The 17487-nt window shown below is 39.7% G+C and overlaps 1 protein-coding gene across 1 annotated transcript in view; it reads left to right on the top strand.

The window, feature by feature from the left end:
* LOC141810385 (plexin-B2-like) overlaps positions 1–17487 on the top strand; it is a 243342-nt gene that overhangs the window by 68243 nt on the left and 157612 nt on the right. The window contains exon 2 of the mRNA XM_074697867.1: positions 10957–11000. The gene's annotated coding sequence lies outside the window, so the exon portion shown is untranslated. The remainder of the gene's footprint in view (positions 1–10956; positions 11001–17487) is intronic.

A 17487-nucleotide genomic window follows, 5' to 3' on the forward strand; every position in this document is an offset into this window, starting at 1 on the left:
TTTGAAAGCTGAATAAATGTTCAGAGGACTGGACACGACTTGTTGTAATAGATTTCTTTTAGTTGCTCAGAAATTGCTGCGTTTCACAAAAATGTGATAAATATATATTTATTTAACAATCGGCCTGAATATCAAATTGGAAAAATCGGCTATGCATATCGGCATCGGCTGCCCAAGTTTGGAAAGCATCGGCATCGGCATCGGCCCCCAAAAAACCCATATCGGTCGACCTCTAAAAATTTGCGGACCTCTAAAGTAAAGTGTTACCAAATTCAACGCGAGGATGACGATATCTTACGTTTCTGTAAGTGATATGGTGTCAGAAAAATGTGTCCCACAACTGTGACAATTAATAAATAAATAAATACATAAATTATTAAAAAAAAAAAAAAACAGCAATGTCATCAACAGCAACAAAAAGGGGGGAAAAAAGAAAAGAAAAACTAGAAAATTAATTATATATGGTGAAATAAGATAAGACTTAAGGGAAAGAGAAGAGGAGTCAAATTTGAAAGAAGGGGAAAAAAATGGCTCTTTGGTCCGCCTGATAAACTGAAGTCATAGAGGTGCTGTTTCTATGTTCTCTTCTGGGACAACACGTTAACATGTTTCTGCAGTTTCCTGCTCATTGAGAATCATTCAAAGCTTAATCCTTGTCTGTTGGCGACTGATCACATCCAAACTCTTTTGCTGTTAAAATGAAGTCAAAAACTATCGCTGACAAAAACAAGCATCTGAGTCCAGAACTCCATCCCTCATCTGCTGAATCTGTGTGTGTAGATGTGTGTGTATTACTCAGCAAAAACCGAGCTGAGCGTCATCCAGCGCTCGCGTTTGTGGCACCAGAGAAATCAAACCTTCCTGAATTTTTCCAGAGCTGCTGCTGCTTCGTTTCTCCAATTCTCACATGAAATCGCATTTGGATGCATGAAAAACTGACGGTTCTGCAGCCAACAAGAGGCTGCACACTCGGTTTCAGTCTTTACAGTCTATGCTCAGTGTGTGTGTGTGTGTGTGTGTGTGTGTGTGTGTGCAGTCTCTGCTGATCCAGGTTGAGCCGCTGCTCTCAGAGCTCTTCAAAGGCGCTCATAAAACCTCTGGATCTTAATCGGATGCTGCTCAGACTCTCGCATTGTAATTAGGTCCCAATGAATTCCTGTCTGCACACTCCTATAGATGAGGAAGACCAGTGTGTGTGTGAGTGTGTGTGTGTGTGTGTGAGATCATGTGTGTGTCAGTGGTCATTTGTGTGCATGGTTGCTGTTTCTTAGGGGGTGTTTTGCGCTGTGTTCGGTCACGTTAACATTGTTTTAGGCTGTAGATGTTTGTGTTTGATATTTATACAGGTGTGTGTGTGTGTGTGCATGTATATATGTGTGTGTATAAGTGTGTGTGTGTGTGTGTAGCTTATCTCCTCCGTGCTCTTCTCACCAAGTTTCTTTGGTCTCAATTGGATGTGAAAGGAAATCCCATGTCTGCAAGGCTTCCACTGCAGGCAGAGACCTGTGTGTGTGTGTGTGTGTGTGTGTGTGTGTGTGTGTGTGTGTGTGTGTGTGTGTGTGTGTGTGTGTGTGTGTGTGTGTAAAGCCTTTAGCATGCCACAGTGGATTAACCACACAGTTTGAGCAGTCGCACTGAGGCTGTGCAGAAGAGACTCTCTCTCTCACACACACACACACACACACACACACACACACACACACACACACACACACACACACACAGGATGAGAGGAAGACTTTAAGATTGATTAGAAGCAGCTTTTTTAAACTCCCAAACACAACATGTCTCACTTCAAGAGGGAAAGAAATTACCACCAGCGTTAATTAATCCTCTATTGAAAAACTTTGGATGGTGTGTGTGTGTGTGTGTCACACTCCTGCATTAATGTGGTTAAGATAAGACGATCCCTTTGGAAACATTGGTGAGCAGGAAACAAAGGCGTTTTCTGAATAATGAAAGATGGCTGCCTTTTTAATTGGAGCGCTGTTATTGGCTGATTCCTTCAGGAAACTTTTCTCCGGATTGTTCCGCGGAGCAGTTACTAAACACCTGCAGTGAACCCCTGAACGTGAGCGTGAACCCTAAACAGAAACAGAGACACCAAACTCTACTTTCCCTCGGCTGATGCAGGACGCTGAACCAGTTCACCCAGACTTCCAGCTCCTCCTCTGGGACTGCGAGGCGTTTACAGGCCTGATGGGATCTGTAATCCCTCCACCCTGAGGTCTCCTCCCAGTTGGAAAATTGCTAAACCCTTCTTAAAGAGGGCCACCATGAAAGTAACATGACTACTCTGACACAGACGTCCTCATCACAGACTGAGGAGACCAAAGCTCACGTGTCCCTTAGGTGTCTCTGATCCCAGATGATCAGTGGTCAGTTTTCTGCGTTAATATCAGAAAAATCTGCTTTTGGCCAAGGAACATGTTCTCCATTAGGGGGCGATATGGGGAAAACATGTCTAGATGTTTTTATGGCCGGAACAGGATCTGGATCTTATCAGGATATTTTTTCTAATATTGTTTCAAAACTTATTCAAACAACATTTTTAGCCAAAAGTATTTATTTTGAAAAGTGAAAAGTGTTAGCACCTCTTTAAGAAAGTAGCTATTGACTGTCCTAGGAGTTTTCTTTGTCACCTGAAGTTGTCACAATGATAAAAAAATAATTATTATTATAATAAAATTAATATAAAAATAAAATTAATAGAATTTATTATTATTATTATTATTATTATTATTATTATTATTATTATTATTATTATTATTATACACAAGAAAAAGTGTTTTTTATTTATTTAATTTATTCATGTTACCTGAAGTTGTCACAATAATAATATTAATAATAATAATATTATAAATAATATAAATTATCGTTATTATCATTATTATTATTATTATTATTATTATTATTATTATTATTATTATAATTATTATTATTATTATAACAGGAACAAACATGTATTTTTTATTTATTCATTTATCTGTTTTATTTGATTTATTTTCACCTGAAGTTGTAGCAATAATAAAAATAATAATAATAATAATAATAATAATAATAATAATAATAATAATAATAATAATAATAATTTATTAATATATTTATTTCAAGCACCATTGTAAGCTAAAAGCCTCATTTAAGAGGAATGTCTTTCATGGTCTGCAGGGTCCTGAAGTGACTGGGCAGCGAGTTGCACAGACGTGGTGCAGCAGTGCAAAAAAAAAAGGTCAAAAAAAAAAAACATAGTAACTGCTGGAGAGCTAGATGATGTTGCTTGAAGTCAAAACTAGAAGTTGTCACCGAAAGTCATGGCTAGTTGGCTAAAGTCATTGCTCAAAGGCTAGAAGACATCACTATAAGGGCTAAAAATTGATGCTAGAAGGCTAGAAGTTGAAATTATAGCTAGCATGCTAAAAGTAAAAGCTATTCCTAGAAAATGTCACTAGAAGCTGTCGCTTAAGGGGTAGATGACATCGCTAGAAGCTGATGCCTGAAGTTAAGGCTAGAATTTGTCGTTGGAAAACTGGAATTTGTCACTAGAAAGTTAAAAGCTGACACTAGAAGTCATCACAAGAGGGCTAAAAGTTGATACTAGAAGGGTTAAAGTCAAGTTGACATTAGAAGTCTCATTGTTGTTGTTTCTAAAAATCATTGCTAGAAGGTGCCACTAGGAGTTGTTACTAGAAATCATCGCTAAAAGTTGCTGAATGAAATTATCAGCTAATTTGCATGACTGTCTGTTTGCATGTATTTGTCATGGACGCTTTAGGGGAAAGACTAATATCATAGGAGACCTCCTCCTTGAACCGGGTTTTGGATAGGTAAAAGTGACCCAGAAGAGACGCTCTGGCTGTAGCTGGGAGAGCCTGCTGGGCTAGCGAGGAGTAATTCTCTATTTGTGAGTAGTTTGGAACAAGAAGAGCCTCCAAACCCCAGAAAAGTGACTAGATTTGGTGATTTTGCTAGAGGGGTCTGAAAACTAAGTATAGTGGCTATTTGCTAAGTTTGAAAACATTTCTTTTGAACTCTGACATTTTCACACCCTGATAAATCAGTTTGTTTAAAGACATCAGCTGGAATAGTTGTTGAGTTTCTGTGCAGAGCTTTAGCTCTATACAAACAATCTAAATGTAGCTCAGTGAGACCTGACTCAGACAGACTTTGGTCTTGTCCAGGAGGCGTCCTGATCAGATCCACTTGCTCCTTTTTGTGTGAAAAAGCAGCAGCTCTCCTCTGAGCTCCCTCTGGACGCCCAAGCTCCTGACTTTATCTCTAAAGCCTAGCCTCAGTGGAGGAAACTCACTCTAAAAGGTGAGGGTTGGAAGTTAAAAATCGAAAGCTTTGCCTCCAGGCTCCACATTAACCCATAACCGTCACTCTGGAACAAGACCCTGAGATACTTGAACTCCTTTATTTGGGGCAAAGACTTCCTCCCCTCCCTGAGGCAGAGCCACGGATTTGGACTTATCCCAGTCACTCCCCCACTCTGCTGCAAACCCTAAGTCGTCCTGGACGCCGCAGCCTGAAGAAGCAAACAGAACCACATCATCTGCAAATAACCGCATAATGTGCTTCTTCTTAAGAGTTACTTCGGATGAGTTTTTAATACTTGGAGGAGAAATTTGACAGTGTCAGGAACAGCAGCCGTGATTTGCACTCTTAAAAATAAACCCTCTCAAACCGGAGAGTTCCTGCTAAAAAGTTTGATTGACAAACTGTCAGTCATTCGCCGTATAAGACACTCAGAAGGATATCTGTCTGCTGCAGAATTTACACCCCGCTCTGCCAAACCGCGCTGGGAAGAAAAACGAGAGGAGTTTGGACGGCTGCTTTCATGGAATCCGATCAAATCTGCTCGGATAACGACTGGTGTTAATTTTAGACCTCAAATTGGAGAAGCAGTCGAACCAATTCAGCAGCATGTATGTGTGTGTGCGTGTGTGTTGTTACTGTACGCTCAAACATGAGCTCAGCACACAATGCTGTTTCATGATGTTTCATCATTAGTTGCACATTGTGATGCTGTTCTTACCTCAACCTGGCAGCTCCCCCCTGCTCGCTGAGGCAGCGGCTCGGTGCGAGTCATTAAAGGCAGAAGAGAAGAGACACAGAGAGGGAAAGAGCTTCAGCTGGCTGCACCGCCCCGCTCTCATTGCTGGCATTTCTCAGATAAGAAGCAGCCAGAAAACGCTGATTTACAAGGCCCCTCTCCTCCCTCTGTAGCTCTGTGTGTGCGCGAGTGTGTTTAGCTTTGATTTAAAAGACTCAAAGTGTAATAAAGCATCATGAAATACACCTCCTGCAAAAACATATCAACCTGCAAATCACATCACAGCGTCTGACGCTTGTTCTCCATCTGTCATCCAGCAGAGGAGCTCCAGTTTGCACGTGTTGAGCCTGAATCTCCTCTTTTTTCTCCCCTGGCTTGTATTGTATTTCTGCTCCTCTGTTCTCTCGGCTTATTGGGTGTTTACTCCCTCCCATTCCTTCACACTCTCCTTCTTTCCCCTCTTTCTCTCGGCAACAGTCATTTGATACAGGCGTCGATATTCGAGGGGAGGGGAATTCCAAGAATGCAGGCGTTAACTCCTTCTCTTATTGGATTTTCAGCCACCAGGGCTTTTCTAGATACCTGAGGTAACCGAGTAACCAAACACCGAGCCGGAGAGTGTTCACTTCACTGACCTCCACTGATTGAAAGTCTAAAGCAGTGGTGATTTCAGGGTGTGTGAAGCATTAGAATGAGAATCTGGCCACCAGGGGGCAGCAAAAAGGGCAGTTGGGATGAAGTCGCTCGTTTTCGTATGACTGTCATTTTGCGACGTTTTCTAATAATTTCAACAAGTTTTACGACGCTGATAACTAAACAACTGTGGTGATGCTGGATTTCGCCTGCAGAAAATCCATGCTAGTGTTTGTTAGCAGCATTTAGCTAATCATGGAAGAACATAGAGACGAATAACTGGACAGCTAGCTGTTTGAAAGATTTGACGAGACTTGATTGTGTTTAATACTGCACATAAAAATAGGCGGATAATTCATGTTTTGGCCTCAAGTTTTCAGGCTTTTCTGGATCTTCAGTAATAACCAAAACAAGCTAACTAAAGCTAGAAGTAGAAAAATTCAGCTACAATTTCAGTCTTTATGAAGCATAAAAACTTTAAAAACCCTTTCTGAAAGACAAGCTTAGCATTTGAAAATCTAGCAAACAGCAGCTCAGCTTGCAGCTCCCCAAAATTAGCAAATTAGCACGGAAAAGAAGTGACTTTTTAAGTGTTTGTATTGTTTTTAATGACTAAATAAACTTTGCATTCAAGATAAAAAAGACACAGCAAAAAATTCAGCATCAATTTAAAAACTTTGAAAGGAAGAAAACTGAAAGAATCCTGTTTTTGAAACAAGCTGATTGTTTTAGAAACTAGCAAATGGCAGCTCAGGAAGCAGCCCCCAAAGTTATGCAGATTTGAAGACTAAGCAATTTTTTTAAAAAAAATGTTTTTACAGGTTTTAAAGGCTGTGATTTGTTTCTTTACTTAAATCATTTGATCATGAAAAGAAAAGAAATCCATTCATTGAAAAACAATTTTGCTATGAAGAAACTGGCAAACAGCTGCTCAGCTCGCAGCCCCCCCAAAAATAGCTAACGACCAGAGACATAGTAGAAAAATCAGCACCAAAACTGAAAAAAATCCTGTCGTCAAAACAAGCTGATTGTTTTAGAAACTAGCAAACAGCAGCTCAGCCAGCAGCCCCTAGATTTCAGCGAAAGTGCAGCGTGCAGTAACAGATTTAAAGACCTAGCAATTTTTTCCCAGTGTTTATACAGGTTTTAAGGCTTTGATATATTTCTTAACTTAAATCATTTCAATCATGAAAAGTAAAGGAATCCATTTATTTAAATACAATTTTGCTATGAAAAAACTGGCAAGCAGCAGCTCAGCTTACAGGCCCCCAAAAATAGCTAATGACCAGAAACATAGTAGAAAACTCAGCGTCAAAACAAAAAAAGAATGTTGTCTTTAGAACGAGCTGATTGTTTAGAAACTATCGAACAGCAGCTCAGCCAGCAACCCCTAAAGTTCAGTGTAAGTGCAGTAACAGATTTGAAGATCAAGCATTTTTTTTCAGTGTTTTTACAAGTTTTAAAGACTCGATATATTTGTTTACTCAAAACATTTGCATTGAGAAAAGCAGTGGAATCCATTCATTTAAACACAAGTCTACTATGAAGAAACTGGTAAGCAGCAGCTCAGCTCCCGGCTTCTCCAAAATTGCTAACGACCATGTGAAAAAAAGGACTTTTTAAGTATTTGTTTTGTTTTTAATGACTCAATGAACTTTTTATTTGGGATGATGAGATATAGTAGAAAATTCAGCTCCAATTTAAAAAGCCAGCTCAGCCAGCAGCCCCCATAATCTGTGAAGATCTGAAGACCGAGGGATTTTTTTTTCAATGTTTTTACAAGTTTAAAGGCTGTAATTTATGTCTTTTCTTAAATCATTTAAATCATGAAAAGCAAAGGTATCTTTTCAATTTATAACAATGTTACTATTAAGAAACTGGCAAACAGCAAATCAGCTCGCAGCCCCCGAAGCCCAGCCAAAGGGCACTGAAAAAAACCCCCGACTAATGCGCAAAAGTTCTTTCTTGCAATTTTCAATGACAGGGTTAGATGTTTTGGAGATCTGGGGACCTCTGTTGATGATTTGATTTAACTTAGAAAACTTTTTTGGAGTTTTTTAACTGAAGGAATCGTTGAGATAATCATCGCTGGTAGCTCAGCTGGCAGCCCCTTCTTACCAAGGAGGAAGGGAGCCTTAGTAAAACAGTTTCACTATTAAAATCAGTGATTTCAATGTATGTAATCACCTGTATCATCCGCTGTTTCCTTTCTAATATTTCCTTGTCACTCTATCACAAAGCTTTGGTTCAGTTTTGTTTGATAAGAGGAGAAACATTGAAGAAGCGCTTCTCCAAAAGTAGAACAGTAAATATTTAATTATCCTTTTCTGTGTACAGTCTCTAAAGGACATGTATCACTGTCACCGTTTCTTTCTCCTTGAGTCTGAATTGTTCTTTGATTCCTCTGGAGGTGAACATATGGGGGGGTCTTTAGGGAATCACATGAAAACGTATAAAGAGCCTCGCTTTTCAAAACAAACGCTCGGCAAATGAAACTTGAGTGATCCGCGAGATAATGAGATATGGAAACATGCGCGGCACTTCTTCCTGAATTTTATCGAGTTATGGCTTTATTATGTCCCAAGGACGTTGTGCAGCGCGGTGCAGACGGTTGTGTTTACAGCTGGATGGATGCAGGATCGATCAGCAGATGGTTGGGTGGATGCTTAATATCCACTTAATTAAAGAGTGAATATGTTAAAACCCTTCCAACTGTCTCGCATTTCCTCTCTAATAAGTGACTCCGCTTTAAAGGGAGCCAAATGTCCCTCTCTTGGTGAGAGGGGGGGAGCAAAGCCTGACCAGTAATCAAGTATTTGATATGAGTGCTGGAGTCAGATGGGATAACTGACAGAGCCTTTGGTGTTGCTTGTGGATAGACGCTGCAGAAAGGCAAATGCATGGAAAACCAGGATCAGTATGACCCCAATCATCGTTTTTCTGCACTTTATGTTCAACAAAATTAAATCTGATGTAGGAAACCTCAGTTTTAAAGTGTCGGGACATCGTAGTCAATGTGAAGAAAACCAGTTGTGAGGATTTGCAAGAGATTGAAATCAGAGTTTTCAATTTGAAATATCACAAAAATAAACATACTGGATGTTAAAAGTGAGAAATTAAGCTGTTTTTGAACATTTTCAAACCCATTTTGAATTTGATCCCAGCAGCAGGTGTCATGAAATGTTGAAAGAGTTGATATGATTTGATAGATAGACAGATGATGACAGCTTGTCCATCATTGTCCAGTCAGCCAGTCTCCACCTCCACAGGGTCCAGGACTGAGCTTCTTCAGCAGTCTGTTCAGTCTCTGTCTCCTGGATCCTGTCTGCTCACAGCAGGTGAAGCTCTCCCAATGTGGCGCTGGTGTCTGGCGTTAGCTCTGTTAGTCATGTCTGTGAATAGCATGATGCTACTCTGCCTTCTGGTATTCCCTCTGTTGCTGGGTTAGCACGGCTAGCTCGTCCATCTTATTGGAGATAGATCTTACGTTCCCAATAATGATGGATGGAAGATCAGGTCAATGTCGTCACTTCTTAGCTCACACCTGAGAACCAGCACGTTGTCCTCACCTCCTTCTCCTCACCTTGTGGGAAACATCAGGCCTTGCACCAGTTAGCATTGACATGCTACAGGCTGCTAACAGCTGATTTCACATGTAAGCAATGCAGCCATGTTTACATGTAGGATCTCCAGACAAACACAGGAGCAAAAATAGTAAAAATATCACTGAAGACAAAGTAATAATCTACTTGAAATGTAAAGGTGACAAACAAAGAGATTAAAAAATTACAAGAAACTGACAAAGAACAGAGAGCTGCTGCAACAGGGCAGTGCCTAGCAGCAATTTCATCATCCATCCATTCATGTCATCAAATTTCTTCATTTGGAGAAACTTACTGCAAATCCAGAAACGATACAAGCATGCAAAAAGTAGAAACATACAGGAATACAACAAGATACCAGAGTTGCATTAACAGCAAGTATGCTGCAAGTTTTCCAAAAAAGTGACCACAAAAGGAAAAAAAATCAAGACATTACAATGGAAGTCAGTGGTTTTTAACATGTCTGTAGGAGGCGCTCATGAGAGTGCTTATTTAGTTTCTGTCCGTCTACAGTTAATCATGATTTTTTTCCAAAACCTTTGTTTGCAAAATGATCCCCGAGTCTAAAAAAAGAAGGATTTTCCGTAACATCGGCACCAGTTTTTCTGAGAGGAGCTAAAAGGTAGCATTATTCATCAGTCTGAAAGTTTGGATATTAAACCCAAATCTCCAGACAAAAGGTAAAATGTCCACAGAAGGAGAGAGCGTTGTTTGTAGAACGATAAAAATGAGCAGGTTTTAGCCAAACATCTGTGTTCATGGATTCTGATCCAGTCCCGTCCTGGATCACCTGTAATCTCTGGTCCGTTGTTCCTCCGTGTTTCCTGCTTTAGTGTTGAAGTTTCATCCAGCTAACCTCAGCTGGAGCTTACTGTATTAAAAACCCTTCACTCTGTAGTTGTTTGGAAAGTTGGCTGAGCGCTCTCAGGACTCAGATCAACCGTGACCTCTGTGAAACGGCTCAATCTGCGCTAACTTTGAAGTCTTGAATCTGCGGTTGATCACCCAGCCAGATGTGTGGACTGACTCACAGATGATTGGTAGTGTAGGTGGTTGATTAGTCCGGCCTAGATTACACATGCCACTAAAGTCTGATTAGGCTGAGTCATTGAAAAAGTTGGCGGCTGAGTGTTGCCTCCATTAAGCCCAATTAGCATATCCCGACTGTTGGCGGAGCTGCAGTGTGGGAGTCGACTCCTCTGAAGTTGACTCCCTATCTCCTCAGTTTTTAGCCATTTCTCTGCATAATTAACCTTTCTTCAAATGGCAGTTTTGTACCTCATGGCTTCAATTGAGTTAATTTACATGTTTTAACTCTAATTGACCGCTCAGGCTGATGAAACACTTACAGAAGCCCATGGGAGAGTTCTTGTGAAACTCTCTGAGTTAAGCTGAAAATGCTCTTCTGTGGATTTCACCACGCAGTCGAGCTTTTTAAACCGCTGACCTGCCTGTCTCCGGCTGTGACTGTGTAAAAACATTTAGCGTCGGTGTTAATGAAGTTTCTTTGTACAGTTTCAGATGTTAACCTCTGGGAAATTACTGTAGGTGACTGAAAGAGAGGGTTTTAAATCGATTCTCCGGCTTAATGAGTGACCTTGAAATCTTAGCGATGCTGAATATAACCAGTATGATTAATAATGAATGTCACTTCTGTGTTTTGTGCAGGAGAGGAGAGGCGGTGTCAGCGGAGTTCACTCCAATCTGAACAGGTAAGAAGAACTTAGACTCTTTTCATCACCTGTTTTCTTTCTCCACTCTTCAGGTGATAACAGGTGAAAAACCAGTGTGCTCCTTTTCTTCAAGGATGTCACCAAGAGAAAAATAATGTTCAATCATTTTATACTTGATTTATTGAAAGCATTCGGTGTTCTAACTTCTGTGAATGCAGGATTGACCTGACCCTCATTGAACAAACATTTCATGAGCTGTTTTCTCCTCTTCTTCACTTTAACAAACCTGGATATTATTTCAGCAAACTTTGACCCCATTAAATGTCTTTTTTGGCTTCATAACTCCACAAATTACCAATATGTGATGCTGAATATCGATATTTTAACAAAGAAATGAAACTTGAATAGCTTTCCTCACCCAGCTCTCAGCTTCTTGACTCGGAGTGTGACCTCTGATGCACCGTCTTTGTTTTTTACTGCATCACCACAGGATTTAAAAGTTTACAATTGAATATTAATTTCTGTTGGATAGGTGTTTCCTTAGTATGAGGGGAACGCGAACAGCAGCTTATTGACCACAGAGGAAATTTATTTGCGTTAATCATAATCGCAATGTTTTGTCCTATGATTCTTCAGCATTATGAATATCAATCATTGCAGTTGTGGGGTTATTGTTATCGAGCAAACCCCACCACTATTTTTAAAGTTGGTGTTCTTAGATTGAAGCCTCGGGGTAACTTACTGTTTACAGTGAAACTGAGACCCACCAGAAACATCAATGCTCTCATTTCATGAGGATGTGATAAGCCAAAAAATTACAGCGTCAAGTAAAACCTGGATTGGAAAAAAGGTTCCACTTTTCTCCAACAGGGGGCAAAATGTTTCACTCTGACCCACGTGATGTGCATTTTATGAGTAAATGTGGCTCCGAATATAGTCTGTAGACATTATTGTCATTATTTAACTGTTTCACATGGTCTGGTGTTAAAAAAACAAACTAAATATCGTAATGGAAGCAGTTTTCATTACCAATTCCCAACACTTGAGGGCGCTAAAAGACATAATTGACCTAATCTTTTTTTTTTCTCTCTCTCTCTCTTTTTTCCTTTTTTTCTTTGTCTTTTTTCCTTTTTTTTCTTTTTTTTCCTTTTTTTTCTTTTTCTCGGCAAAAAAAAGAAAAAAAAGGAAAAAAAGAAAAAAAGGGAAAAAAATTGACCTAATCTTTTATTTTTCTCTCTCTCTTTTTTTCCTTTTTTTCTTTTTTTTCTTTTTTCCTTTTTTTTTCTTTTTTTTTCTTTTTTTTGCTGAGAAAAAGAAAAAAAGGGAAAAAAAATTGACCAAATCTTTTTTGTTCTCTCTCTCTTTCTTTTCTTTTTTTTTTTCCTTTTTTTTTTCTTTTTTTTTTCTTTTTTTCTTCTTTTTTTCTTCTTTTTTTCTTCTTTTTTTCTTCTTTTTTTCCTTTTTTTTCTTTTTCTCGGCAAAAAAAAGAAAAAATAAGGAAAAAAAAGGAAAAAAGGGAGAAAAAAAAATTGACCTAATCTAAGCAGAGATAGCCCGAGTGAAGCCTCTGTGTAACTTACTGTTTACAGTGAAGCTGAGACTCAACAGAAACATGAGCGCTCGCAGTTATAAACTGTGTCTTTCTGAATCTGAGTTTTCTGGCTACATCAATGATGCTAACTCAGCGCTAATCAGTCAGGATGCCGATGGGGAATTGTTAGCGTCATGTTTCTCAAACGCCTCACTCTGGTGATGTTTTATCACACTGAGGAAAACAAAGACGTCTTCCTCTTCTTCAAACATCAAACACGTCTGCCCTCTGTCAGCTTGCTGTTGTGTTAATGAGCGTTTAAACCTCGTGGGTGCTCAGGGGCGGCGTGCTGTTTTATTGATCCTCTCAGACAAAGACGCGGCTGTGATATAAAATTCTCTTAAAAGCACTTCATTAAAGCGGAGTTGCTGTGTCAACACATAGAGCCAATTATTTCACCTTAGGACACAGAAACACAGCTGAAACTCTGCTCTGTGTGTGTGTGTGTGTGTGTGTGTGTGTGTGTGTGTGTGTGTGTGAGGCGAGAGGGAACATACAGGAAGGGCAGTCTGATAACGCCACTGATACAGGAAGTAGTTCAGCTGTAAAAATAAAGGAACGTGCTGATTTTTATCACAAACACTCTTGAGTGCAGCGACATGCCGGCTATTTATACTCGAGCGTTTGTGTTTTATCAGAGCTGTCATGTGTCCTGCTCCTAACGCGGGGTGTAACCTGAAAGTTTCAGTGTTTGTTTGGTTTGAGATGAGAAGTTCCTGCTGCTGCACTTCACATCTTCTTATCTAAGAGCTTCAATCTGATTTCTAACATTTTTAAACCACGTTTAACTTTCTTTATGTGAAACTTGTGTTAAATCTTTTATTTTATATTCAAATCCTTTAGAAACGATAGAGTTGGAGTATTATTTCCCTTTGTGCCTTCATATCAGGTCTATTTATTTTTCTAAGAAGCAAGTTTTTAAAACAACAAGAACACTGTACAGCTGAAAGATACACAAACACACACACACTGACACACACACAATCTCCCACCTTCCTCTGGGAGGCGTACAGGAAAGCTCTGGTTTGTTTTGCAGAAGGAAGTTCAGGGTGTTTGCATCTTTATTTCAGTGTGGGTGTTTGTGTGCGTCTCAGAGGAGAGCTGCAGCTGTGACGGCACACACTTAAACACACCCAAACACACACTTACACACACACACAAGCCCTGGAGAAGACAGGGACTGTCAGTATTACTGTCAACAGATGTAAGACTTCCTCTCCTGCCCTAGAAAAGTCTGTCTTTTTTAAAAAGGCTCAAATGCAGATTGAACATCGCAGCCTTAAGTCGTCACTGAACATTGAGCGCTGCTACGCTTGGATTATTTGGTCCGGCAGGCAGACGACGTGAATGGAAATGTTGCATGAAGTGCACATGGTTCAGGAACTTCTTCAGATCATCAGCTGTCGCATTTTCCCACATTTTGTTAAGAGGGGAAGAAATACGGTGATCGTTTCTTTTCTGAAAAGGTCACAGGGTCGTCAGAGTCAGGGGAGGCGAGGATTGATGATCAGCCCATCCTTACATATGAAACTGATCTTATAAACCTCCAGGAAGGTCTGACAGCCATTGTTGCTTTTTGCTCTGAGACCTAAAACTCAGGCGATTTATTGGTTGTTTAAGTGAAAACATAAAGATTTGATAGTTTCACAGGTATTTTTCAATGGTTTTCAATAAAATAAGACTGGAACATTTAAGCTGTCGGTTAAAAAAATAAAAGAATAAAAAAATGGTTTCCACCCAAATGGGTATTGGCAGGTCATGCTTTTTAAAGATCCCTTAGAAATGTTCGCTACCTGTACCAGCATCCATACTTTTTCCCAATACCTGTTTTATAACATTAAATGTAACCAAAAAAAGAAAAATAAGATGACGCATTACAGCACAAGCGCACAAGAGCGAGTGTTGCATCTGCATACCATACCAACTTTATTTAAAGAGCACTTTTAAAAATTACCACAGCTGTAAACAAAGTGCTGTACAGGTAGATTAAATTAAAAGGATAAAAACAGACAAGGAAAAACAGACACATTAAAGAAAACATAGTAAAAACAACAACAAAAGCAAAAGCAAATAAAAACAAATAAAAGAGAATAAAAGAAAATAAAAGGGCAAAGAAACTAAGTCCCGCCGAGGTTAAATACCAAAGAATAAAAATGGGTTATAAGGCAATTTTTAAAAGTGGATATCTTTACAGAAAAGGCGCTGGGACTTGGCATACGAATAAAGGCTGTGTTATGATTTCTGCGTGAACGTGACTCACGGAAATCAGACACATGAGATCTGTGCAACAAACAGTGCAAGGAAAACTGTGAACAAACGACATCCTGTACGGTAAATTAGATGAGTAACATTAGGCTGTTCAATCTGTTAAATTAAAAAAAAAAAAGGTGTAGACCTGATTTATGAGAGCGGTAACTCTAAATCACTTCTGCTGTGATCTGGCGCTGTATGAAACTAAAATTAACTCGACTTTCAAACAGAGGCGGGGGGCCTCCGTTTGGGGGGCAGGCCGCCTCCCCTAAATTAAAGTAGGGGAAACCCTGAAAAAATGAATATGTTAAATTGGAAAAACTTTGTGATTTTATTCTGAGGCAAATTAATATTTATTACCACATAAACTCACTTATCAGGCGTCGGTACAGTATGGGTTCCATGTGAAAGCTACCCATCCTTAGTTTTAATTCTTAGCTTTAGTATTTTTCCACCCCGAACAGTCTTCTTACATAAAAAATCAATAACAAGTAAATTCCAGTGCCACAAAAAAAAAAGACAAAATCATCTTAAAAAATGACTAAGAGACAAGTAAAAGCTTGATTCATTTGTACACAGTCGCCTGCTCTGACTGCAGCTTGGAGAGACCACTGGGAGCGGGGAGAACTTGTCCGTCTGTAAGTGTTTTGGATAAGGGAGGGGCTCAGCACTCAACATGTTCATCTCCAGATTTGTAGCTGGATGCTTTTTTTAAAAAACAGACACTCAAGAAAAGATGTTTAATAGAGTTGTGAAACCATGAGTAACATTTCAGCCAATCCACAGTGGCATTATCAGATCTTGATCATGTGATTAACCCTTTAGGTACCTCAACATGGCACCAAGGAAGAGGCGATAAGTGGAAAGTGGAGTGGATGGGCTCGAACAGTGTTTCTTCAATGGTGAGACCCGTTTTCAATGGGTCTCAGGTTTTTGCTGGGGGGCAAAAAAAGTTGATTTCTGTGTAAAATTCCTGCGCTTCTGTTTTGAATGTGACATTGACTACATTAAATATGTTTTTTTTTTTTTAATTGAAGGAGGTTTTGTGCAGAGAGGTGTTTGCAAGTAATTTTCGACAGCGACTTAAAGACCTGAGGACATCCTAAAAGTGTCTAACTTCTTTGCTGGTCCAGATCATAGACTGTATATAGAGTGGACAGCGTGGCTCGCCATTTATCATTGTAATCTTTTTTTTTTTTTCTTACGAGAGTTGAATCACTTCTTGACTCTACCTCCCGACATATTTTACAATCCCCGAAAAAAATACACGGGAACGTCAGCTGTCAATCATCGTTAAGCGTTACATAAAGCCTCGTTTTTAACCTCTTATAACTAATGAAAACGAAGCTTTTCAGAAAAAGAGGACCAGAATACAAGACAGCCAAATGATATCTTCAAATCACCACAACAATCAGACGTGAGAAACATTTCTACCAGGTGTATTAATTTCTTAAAGTTTGACCACAGCCCATCTGGAATGGCTGGAATGCTGTATTTTCAACCTATACTGCAGCCAGCCACCAGGGGGAGCAGCTTTTGTGGAGACTTCACTTCGAGCCGAGCAAGATGACGTTCATTTTTTTACAGTTTATGACCGAGATACTGATTCAAAACTCTCTCCAACATTTCTACACTGCAAGTCACTGCTTCCTTTTTCCTCTACGTCTTTGAATTGATGCTCCATAAAAACTGATTTTGTAAAGCTGCAGGTTGTAACTTCCTCCATCTGATCCCTCACACCGTCAGACGATCACATCTCTGAGTGTTTTGCAGTCTGATGCAGAGTTGGTTACAGACCTGACTTCTGCTCCTCCTCATTACACCTTAATTTATGCTGGATCCATTGTGAATATTTCACTGTATTTTATATATAATTCATTGTAAATTGAATATTCTATAAAGCAGCTGTATCTGGATTCAGAGGGAGTCTGATGGAGGTGACAGACAGGAGGCAGAGAATAAAAACATCAGGACCTGGACTCAGAGGTCTGCTGAATGGGAGCAGGTGTAGGAGGTGAAGACACAGACTCTGTTAATGAATCAGGTATTTCACATTCTTACAATAAGAGGATGATTAAGACGGCCTCTGCTTGCTGCGCGTGGAAACTTTGCCTGGTCTGTAAATGTGCTGATGCACTCCTTCAGCTGGAAAAAAAAGGTGATCTCTGTCTCTTATCTCACCTTCTTTATTATATCCCAGCATTCAGATGGGTACAGCATGAGATGAGAGAATCAGCTTGTATTGAACACGCTTGAATGCGGTGCTGATGAAAGCTCATGCTGATAATAGCTTTTTCATTATGTCCTTAGCTGGGTTTGGCATTTCATTTTCTGTTGCAGAGAGAAGTTCAGACCCTCACTGCTGCTGCTGCTGCTGCTGCTGTGGGTGGTGGTGGTGGTGGTGGAGGTGGAGGTGGGGGCCTCATCTTTTCTCTGGAGTTCGATTGTGTGTTTGGAATATTATTTTCTATATTGCATTTTTGCTCGATTAAGCTCCATGGAGAAACTGTGTGGAGAATGTGTGTTTGCGCCCTGAAATAGATGTCTGGGATTATAAAACCCAACTGAAGCAGCTGTTTCAGATTAGATTCAACCCTCTTACTCATGTAGCTTTTGTCCAATCAATTAAAACCACCTCATACTGTAATTATTTCACACACGCTTCTCCAAAATTGAAGCCTGTCT

The sequence above is a fragment of the Halichoeres trimaculatus genome, unplaced genomic scaffold (assembly GCF_033239565.1).
Source record: "Halichoeres trimaculatus isolate MK-OKI-2021-1 unplaced genomic scaffold, fHalTri1.1 fHalTri1_scaffold_21, whole genome shotgun sequence".
Taxonomy (NCBI): domain Eukaryota; kingdom Metazoa; phylum Chordata; class Actinopteri; order Labriformes; family Labridae; genus Halichoeres; species Halichoeres trimaculatus.